Source organism: Lepidochelys kempii, chromosome 22 (genome assembly GCF_965140265.1).
Source record: "Lepidochelys kempii isolate rLepKem1 chromosome 22, rLepKem1.hap2, whole genome shotgun sequence".
NCBI classification, from domain to species: Eukaryota; Metazoa; Chordata; order Testudines; family Cheloniidae; genus Lepidochelys; species Lepidochelys kempii.
This window is the reverse complement of record NC_133277.1, coordinates 19,894,402-19,903,769: the sequence shown is the minus strand read 5'-3', so window position 1 is coordinate 19,903,769 and position 9,368 is coordinate 19,894,402.

Sequence of the window (9,368 nt, the reverse complement as noted above, 5' to 3'; positions counted from 1 at the left end):
CCCACCCTGACTGGGGCCCATCGCTAACTACAATGCTCACATCCTCCTGAGGAAACCAACACCCAGTAGAGGACAGACAAACAAGGTAGTGGTGACCAGTGACGCAAACCCAGTGCTGCATAAGAGAGAAGAACAGAGAATGGAGCATCTCTAGTTACAGACAGTTCACTCTACCAGCACTCGACCTTCCTCCAAGGAGAACACACACTCCCTCCGTACAATGAGCTCCCTCCCACGCCGGTTAAGAACTAGCAGAGTTTACAGGACTTCTGTCCCTAAACAAGAAGCCTTAACAGCACAAATACTTCTGACTATCGAACCCTTCGGCAGAGACTTAACTTTGACAGCTGCTCCCGCTCTCAATATCTTCTTGTCCTTTGTACACAGGCCTTCGCTCCCATAAGTTGACAGCCATACGGCGATGTCATGATACGGTCACAGAGAAGTAGTCACAACCCTCCACGGAACAACACGGTGCCAGATCTGGACACATCTGCAAAGACAAACAAAACTGGACTGCGAACAGACTCACAAAGCACCCAACTACACAACATGAAACATGACTTCACCTGCATACTGCTTCCTTAAGAGAAGGAACACCTACTAAACATTACAGCCCCCTCAGAGAAGCACCCACCCACCATAAACAGTCTCATCCACATACTGGTGGCCCTCCACATGTCCCACCACATTGTGACCCATCGCTAACTAGGATGCTCACATCCTCCTCGGAAAACCAACACCGCATAGAGGAGAACCCAAGGTGGAAGCGGTGACCTGTGATGCAAACCCAGTGCTGCGTACGAGAGAAGAAGAAGAACTGAGAACGGAGCATCTCTAGTTACGGACAGGTCACTCTGCCAGCGATCGACCTTCCCTCGGGGGAAACGCACGCTCTCTCCGTGCAACGAGCTCCCGCCCACCCCTCACGTGCCCATTCAGAACGGGGAGAGTTTAGAGGACTCCCGCCCCTAAATGAGGAGCCTCAATGGCTCAAATACTTCTGGCTACCAAACCTTTCGGCAGAGACTTAACTTTGACAGCCGCTCCTGCTCTCGAGATCTTCTTGTCCTTTGTACACGGACCTTCGCTCCCATATGCTAACATGACATGGTACTGGATGTGGAAGCATCTGCAAATACAAACAAAGCTTGACCGAAAACCTACTTGCAAAGCTCCCAGATACACGATACAAAAGATGACCTCACCTACATACTGCTTCCTAAAGAGACGGAACACCTACTAAACATTACCCACCCCCGCCCCCCGAGAGAAGCACCCACCCACCCCAAACACGCTCATCCACATATCGGTGGCCCTCCCCGTGTCCCACCAAAACGGGGGCCCATCGCTAACTAGGATGCTCACATCCTCCTCGGAAAACCACCACCACGTAGAAGAGAACACAAGTTGGAAGCGGTGACCTGTGATGCAAAACTAGTGCTGCGTACGAGAGAAGAAGAAGAACTGAGAACGGAGCATCTCTAGTTACGGACAGGTCACTCTGCCAGCGATCGACCTTCCCTCGGGGGAAACGCACGCTCTCTCCGTGCAACGAGCTCCCGCCCACCCCTCACGTGCCCATTCAGAATGGGGAGAGTTTAGAGGACTCCCGCCCCTAAACGAGGAGCCTCAATGGCTCAAATACTTCTAGCTATCGAACCCTTCGGCAGAGACTTAACTTTGACAGCCGCTGCCGCTCTCAAGATCTTCTTGTCCTTTGTACGTGGGCCTTTCCTCCCCTACGTTGACAACCGTACAGCGATGTCGTGACGGTCAAAGAGAAGTAATCACGACCCTCCACGGAATGAGACTACTCGGTACTGGATCTGGACGCATTTGAAAGTAAAAACAAAGCTTGACTGCAAACCTCAGTTATAAACTCTACTCACAAAGCTCCCGACACCACAATATGAAAGATGACCTCACCTACATACCGATTCCTTGAGAGGGAACAGCTACTACACATTACACCCCCCACATAGAACACTCTCATCCACACGGAAAATGGCTACGCTTCTACATAGTGGTGGCTCTCCCCCTTTCCCTACACCACAGGGGCCCATCGCTAACTAGGATGCTCGCATCCTCCTCGGAAAACCACCACCGTGTAGAGGAAAACGCAAGGTGGAAGCGGTGACCTGTGATGCAAACCCAGTGCTGCGTACAAGAGAAGAAGAAGAACTGAGAACGGAGCATCTCTAGTTACGGACAGGTCACTCTGCCAGCGATCGACCTTCCCTCGGGGGACATGCACGCTCCCTCCGTGCAACGAGCTCCCGCCCACCCCTCACGTGCCCATTCAGAATGGGGAAAGTTTAGAGGACTCCCGCCCCTAAATGAGGAGCCTCAATGGCTCAAATACTTCTGGCTACCAAACCCTTCGGCAGAGACTTAACTTTGACAGCCGCTCCTGCTCTCGAGATCTTCTTGACCTTTGTACACGGCCCTTCGCTCCCATATGCTAACATGACAGTCACAGAGACGTAGTCATGACACTCCACGGAATGACGTGACATGGTACTGGATGTGGAAGCATCTGCAAATACAAACAAAGCTTGACCGAAAACCTACTCGCAAAGCTCCCAGATACACGATACAAAAGATGACCTCACCTACATACTGCTTCCTAAAGAGAAGGAATACCTACTAAACATTACCCACCCACCCACCCCCCCCGAGAGAAGCACCCACCCACCCCAAACACGCTCATCCACATATCGGTGGCCCTCCCCGTGTCCCACCAAAACGGGGGCCCATCGCTAACTAGGATGCTCACATCCTCCTCGGAAAACCACCACCACGTAGAAGAGAACACAAGTTGGAAGCGGTGACCTGTGATGCAAAACTAGTGCTGCGTACGAGAGAAGAAGAAGAACTGAGAACGGAGCATCTCTAGTTACGGACAGGTCACTCTGCCAGCGATCGACCTTCCCTCGGGGGAAACGCACGCTCTCTCCGTGCAACGAGCTCCCGCCCACCCCTCACGTGCCCATTCAGAATGGGGAGAGTTTAGAGGACTCCCGCCCCTAAACGAGGAGCCTCAATGGCTCAAATACTTCTAGCTATCGAACCCTTCGGCAGAGACTTAACTTTGACAGCCGCTGCCGCTCTCAAGATCTTCTTGTCCTTTGTACGTGGGCCTTTCCTCCCCTACGTTGACAACCGTACAGCGATGTCGTGACGGTCAAAGAGAAGTAATCACGACCCTCCACGGAATGAGACTACTCGGTACTGGATCTGGACGCATTTGAAAGTAAAAACAAAGCTTGACTGCAAACCTCAGTTATAAACTCTACTCACAAAGCTCCCGACACCACAATATGAAAGATGACCTCACCTACATACCGATTCCTTGAGAGGGAACAGCTACTACACATTACACCCCCCACATAGAACACTCTCATCCACACGGAAAATGGCTACGCTTCTACATAGTGGTGGCTCTCCCCCTTTCCCTACACCACAGGGGCCCATCGCTAACTAGGATGCTCGCATCCTCCTCGGAAAACCACCACCGTGTAGAGGAAAACGCAAGGTGGAAGCGGTGACCTGTGATGCAAACCCAGTGCTGCGTACAAGAGAAGAAGAAGAACTGAGAACGGAGCATCTCTAGTTACGGACAGGTCACTCTGCCAGCGATCGACCTTCCCTCGGGGGACATGCACGCTCCCTCCGTGCAACGAGCTCCCGCCCACCCCTCACGTGCCCATTCAGAATGGGGAAAGTTTAGAGGACTCCCGCCCCTAAATGAGGAGCCTCAATGGCTCAAATACTTCTGGCTACCAAACCCTTCGGCAGAGACTTAACTTTGACAGCCGCTCCTGCTCTCGAGATCTTCTTGACCTTTGTACACGGCCCTTCGCTCCCATATGCTAACATGACAGTCACAGAGACGTAGTCATGACACTCCACGGAATGACGTGACATGGTACTGGATGTGGAAGCATCTGCAAATACAAACAAAGCTTGACCGAAAACCTACTCGCAAAGCTCCCAGATACACGATACAAAAGATGACCTCACCTACATACTGCTTCCTAAAGAGAAGGAATACCTACTAAACATTACCCACCCACCCACCCCCCCCGAGAGAAGCACCCACCCACCCCAAACACGCTCATCCACATATCGGTGGCCCTCCCCGTGTCCCACCAAAACGGGGGCCCATCGCTAACTAGGATGCTCACATCCTCCTCGGAAAACCACCACCACGTAGAAAAGAACACAAGTTGGAAGCGGTGACCTGTGATGCAAAACTAGTGCTGCGTACGAGAGAAGAAGAAGAACTGAGAACGGAGCATCTCTAGTTACGTACAGGTCACTCTGCCAGCGATCGACCTTCCCTCGGGGGAAACGCACGCTCTCTCCGTGCAACGAGCTCCCGCCCACCCCTCACGTGCCCATTCAGAATGGGGAGAGTTTAGAGGACTCCCGCCCCTAAACGAGGAGCCTCAATGGCTCAAATACTTCTAGCTATCGAACCCTTCGGCAGAGACTTAACTTTGACAGCCGCTGCCGCTCTCAAGATCTTCTTGTCCTTTGTACGTGGGCCTTTCCTCCCCTACGTTGACAACCGTACAGCGATGTCGTGACGGTCAAAGAGAAGTAATCACGACCCTCCACGGAATGAGACTACTCGGTACTGGATCTGGACGCATTTGAAAGTAAAAACAAAGCTTGACTGCAAACCTCAGTTATAAACTCTACTCACAAAGCTCCCGACACCACAATATGAAAGATGACCTCACCTACATACCGATTCCTTGAGAGGGAACAGCTACTACACATTACACCCCCCACATAGAACACTCTCATCCACACGGAAAATGGCTACGCTTCTACATAGTGGTGGCTCTCCCCCTTTCCCTACACCACAGGGGCCCATCGCTAACTAGGATGCTCGCATCCTCCTCGGAAAACCACCACCGTGTAGAGGAAAACGCAAGGTGGAAGCGGTGACCTGTGATGCAAACCCAGTGCTGCGTACAAGAGAAGAAGAAGAACTGAGAACGGAGCATCTCTAGTTACGGACAGGTCACTCTGCCAGCGATCGACCTTCCCTCGGGGGACATGCACGCTCCCTCCGTGCAACGAGCTCCCGCCCACCCCTCACGTGCCCATTCAGAATGGGGAAAGTTTAGAGGACTCCCGCCCCTAAATGAGGAGCCTCAATGGCTCAAATACTTCTGGCTACCAAACCCTTCGGCAGAGACTTAACTTTGACAGCCGCTCCTGCTCTCGAGATCTTCTTGACCTTTGTACACGGCCCTTCGCTCCCATATGCTAACATGACAGTCACAGAGACGTAGTCATGACACTCCACGGAATGACGTGACATGGTACTGGATGTGGAAGCATCTGCAAATACAAACAAAGCTTGACCGAAAACCTACTCGCAAAGCTCCCAGATACACGATACAAAAGATGACCTCACCTACATACTGCTTCCTAAAGAGAAGGAATACCTACTAAACATTACCCACCCACCCCCCCCGAGAGAAGCACCCACCCACCCCAAACACGCTCATCCACATATCGGTGGCCCTCCCCGTGTCCCACCAAAACGGGGGCCCATCGCTAACTAGGATGCTCACATCCTCCTCGGAAAACCACCACCACGTAGAAGAGAACACAAGTTGGAAGCGGTGACCTGTGATGCAAAACTAGTGCTGCGTACGAGAGAAGAAGAAGAACTGAGAACGGAGCATCTCTAGTTACGGACAGGTCACTCTGCCAGCGATCGACCTTCCCTCGGGGGAAACGCACGCTCTCTCCGTGCAACGAGCTCCCGCCCACCCCTCACGTGCCCATTCAGAATGGGGAGAGTTTAGAGGACTCCCGCCCCTAAACGAGGAGCCTCAATGGCTCAAATACTTCTAGCTATCGAACCCTTCGGCAGAGACTTAACTTTGACAGCCGCTGCCGCTCTCAAGATCTTCTTGTCCTTTGTACGTGGGCCTTTCCTCCCCTACGTTGACAACCGTACAGCGATGTCGTGACGGTCAAAGAGAAGTAATCACGACCCTCCACGGAATGAGACTACTCGGTACTGGATCTGGACGCATTTGAAAGTAAAAACAAAGCTTGACTGCAAACCTCAGTTATAAACTCTACTCACAAAGCTCCCGACACCACAATATGAAAGATGACCTCACCTACATACCGATTCCTTGAGAGGGAACAGCTACTACACATTACACCCCCCACATAGAACACTCTCATCCACATGGAAAATGGCTACGCTTCTACATAGTGGTGGCTCTCCCCCTTTCCCTACACCACAGGGACCCATCGCTAACTAGGATGCTCGCATCCTCCTCGGAAAACCACCACCGTGTAGAGGAAAACGCAAGGTGGAAGCGGTGACCTGTGATGCCAACCCAGTGCTGCGTAAGAGAGAAGAACTGAGAACGGAGCATCTCTAGTTACAGACAGGTCACTCTGCCAGCATGCTCAGGGGAAACACACTGCTCCCTCCATACAATGAACTCCCATCCACCCCTCACAGGCCCTGTAAGAATGAGCAGAGTTTAGAGGACTCCCATAAGTAAAGAAAGAGCCTCAACATCAGAAACGCTTCTGACCATCAAACGCTTTGGCATATACTTATCTTTGGAAATTGGACAGGTGCTCTACCTCTTGAGATCTCCTTCGCCTCGGTAGACAGGCCTTCACTGCCGTATGTTGAAATTGCTTACAAAATACAGCACTTGTGTGACGGACAAAGAGAAAAATATTCACAACCCTTCACGTCACAATGTGACTCGGTACCGGATCTTGATGCAGCTGCGAATACAAAGAAAGCTTGACTGCAAACATGGTTTATAAACTCTACTCACAGGATTCCAGACAAGTGAGTAGGAGAAAATACAGGAGGAGAATGCAGTTGAGGTTAAGAGAAGAAACTCTTACTAAATATTACAGTCTCCTCAGACCACTCCCCTCCTAACCCAGACAGAAAACTTCTATGCTTCTACAATAGTCCAACACCATGGACATGCTACCAATACCAGATGTGTGTTTAACAGAAGCTCTGTCGGAAACAACCCTCAATGTCTTCCCCCTAATGAAAATACAAATGATAACATGTGAATCAAACACACTATGAATAACCTGAAATGAAAGAAAACCACATTACACAAAAATAAGCACAGAAAAATAGTAAACTAATGCAAATACATGTCATCATTACCTCATATTAATGCTCACCATGACTATAAACACCCCTACGAATACCTATGCACATCTCTTTGAACCAACACAAAGCCGAATGACTTACTGTGACAAGACCCCAGCTTATATACTGCCTAAGCTCCACCCCTCCGTTTCCCAGCATGCTTTAGAAGCCAAAGGCAGCTATAAATACAGACTCAGGCGACACAGAAACCCTTTAGTTCATTCCTAGCTTAGCAGTGGCAAGCGCTGTTCATCTTGATGTATTAATCAGCCTTCCTTCTTACAATACAAATTTGAAGAAGACTTAAACTCTATCACCAGGTAACACTATAATTACCATGTTTCAGCTTCCTAAAAAGAAAACGCCACCTGGAGGGAAGAGGGGACTCCACAGTATGTCCAGTTGGGGGCTGCTGAAAGAGGTACCTCAACAGTGCTGGAGGGGTGCGTTTGTACTGTGAGAGGGTATTTAGGGGGTAATGGAAAGATTACTTAGCTGATGCTTGAGGGCATACCGTGGCCTCAAGCTCAAAATGGAGGGCAGTGTCACTCCCTGACATGCTGCCCGGGGAGCTGCCACAAGCCAGAGAAACTGCACCATCCCCATGACAGACTTTAGGGAAAATGGCAACCTGTGCAAACTTGTACTTTGCCCTGAGCTACCTCCCCCCCATCCCCTGCACACCCCACTGCCTCCTCCAAGTGCTTAATTTACGTAGACAAAGGTCACAGAGCTCAGGCCCGGCACAAATTAAGCACTGTATGGGCAGCTAGAGAGCACTGGCTGCCAGGTGATGCCACCACCCCCGGCAGAATCGCAGACGTAAGGGTCGCGTAGCATAATGCCACCCTGACGCCGCCGTTGCTGCTGCAGCTTGTGGTGCCTGGCACTCAGCATGCGGCTCAAGGTGGACTTTGTGCTGTCACACAGGGGGCTGCATCTTGCCAGAGCCCACAGCCCTCTGGCCGCTCCCAGCTCACCAGAGGCAACGTTTCATATTTTGGGGGGTAAGGCAATTTTAATCATGATTCCAGGGGCTATTTGAGCACCTGAAAACTCCAGGTTTCTTGCACATGATAACTTAGAATTTAGCTGACAAGAGTTCTATATCTATTTCATATATATGTGTGTGTGTGTGTGTGTGTATATATATACACACACACACACATACATATAATGTATGAAGGAAAAAAAAATATATATATATATATAAACTGAAAATGTGGATTTAGTTGGAGTTTGTATCTGTGTACGTTTAGAACAATCAGGAGACAATACAGCAAGACAGTCCCACTCTCAAGCCTGACGGTGTCAGTTTTGGAGCTTTAACACAGATATCAGAAACACACATTTGCTATTTTGTACATTATCTTTAGTACAGATATATACAAAGTGAGCAAATAAGCAGATTTTAAGCAGAGTTTATTTAACACAGAGTCTGCGTTACTACCGTTATCTACTCAAAATTAAGTAAATGCTTTTTAGTGCAGTGAAAAACCATTCACTAAAATAAACATACATGATTGATGTGGTGTTTTCTCTTTTATTAAGAAAGGAAATTCGTTTCTCTAAATATTTTTGCATTTATGTTTACCGATCGATCAAAATCATGTACATGACTCACTAACGTTTGACAGATTTCAGAGTAGCAGCCTTGTTAGTCTGTATTCGCAAAAAGAACAGGAGGACTTGTGGCACCTTAGAGACTAACAAATTTATTTGAGCATAAGCTTTCGTGAGCTACAGCTTATGCTCAAATAAATTTGTTAGTAAAAAGAAAAGGAGTACCTGTGGCACCTTAGAGACTAACATTTGAGTCCATCATGGTTATTAGTATTGTACATGTAACCACATTTATTTTCATACAAATATTAAGTTATTTTACAGATATCACTAAAAGTATGATTTGAAAATAAGCGACCTTCAGCTGCACTGTCTACAGTTGTGAGTAGATGCAGAATTTATGTTCTAGCAGGATCCTATTATTTGATTGTTTGACTTTTATCATATTGTGCTTTATCATTGTTATTTTAAATAATTAATGACAATTAAGCAATTACAATTACCAGCCAGGACAGGTTAGGCATTTTAGAACTCATTTCTACCTTAGATTTAATTATTTGAGTAGTCAAATTATGAAATGCACAGACCGCAGAAAAAAATAAACAACCAGCACTGTAACCCTTAA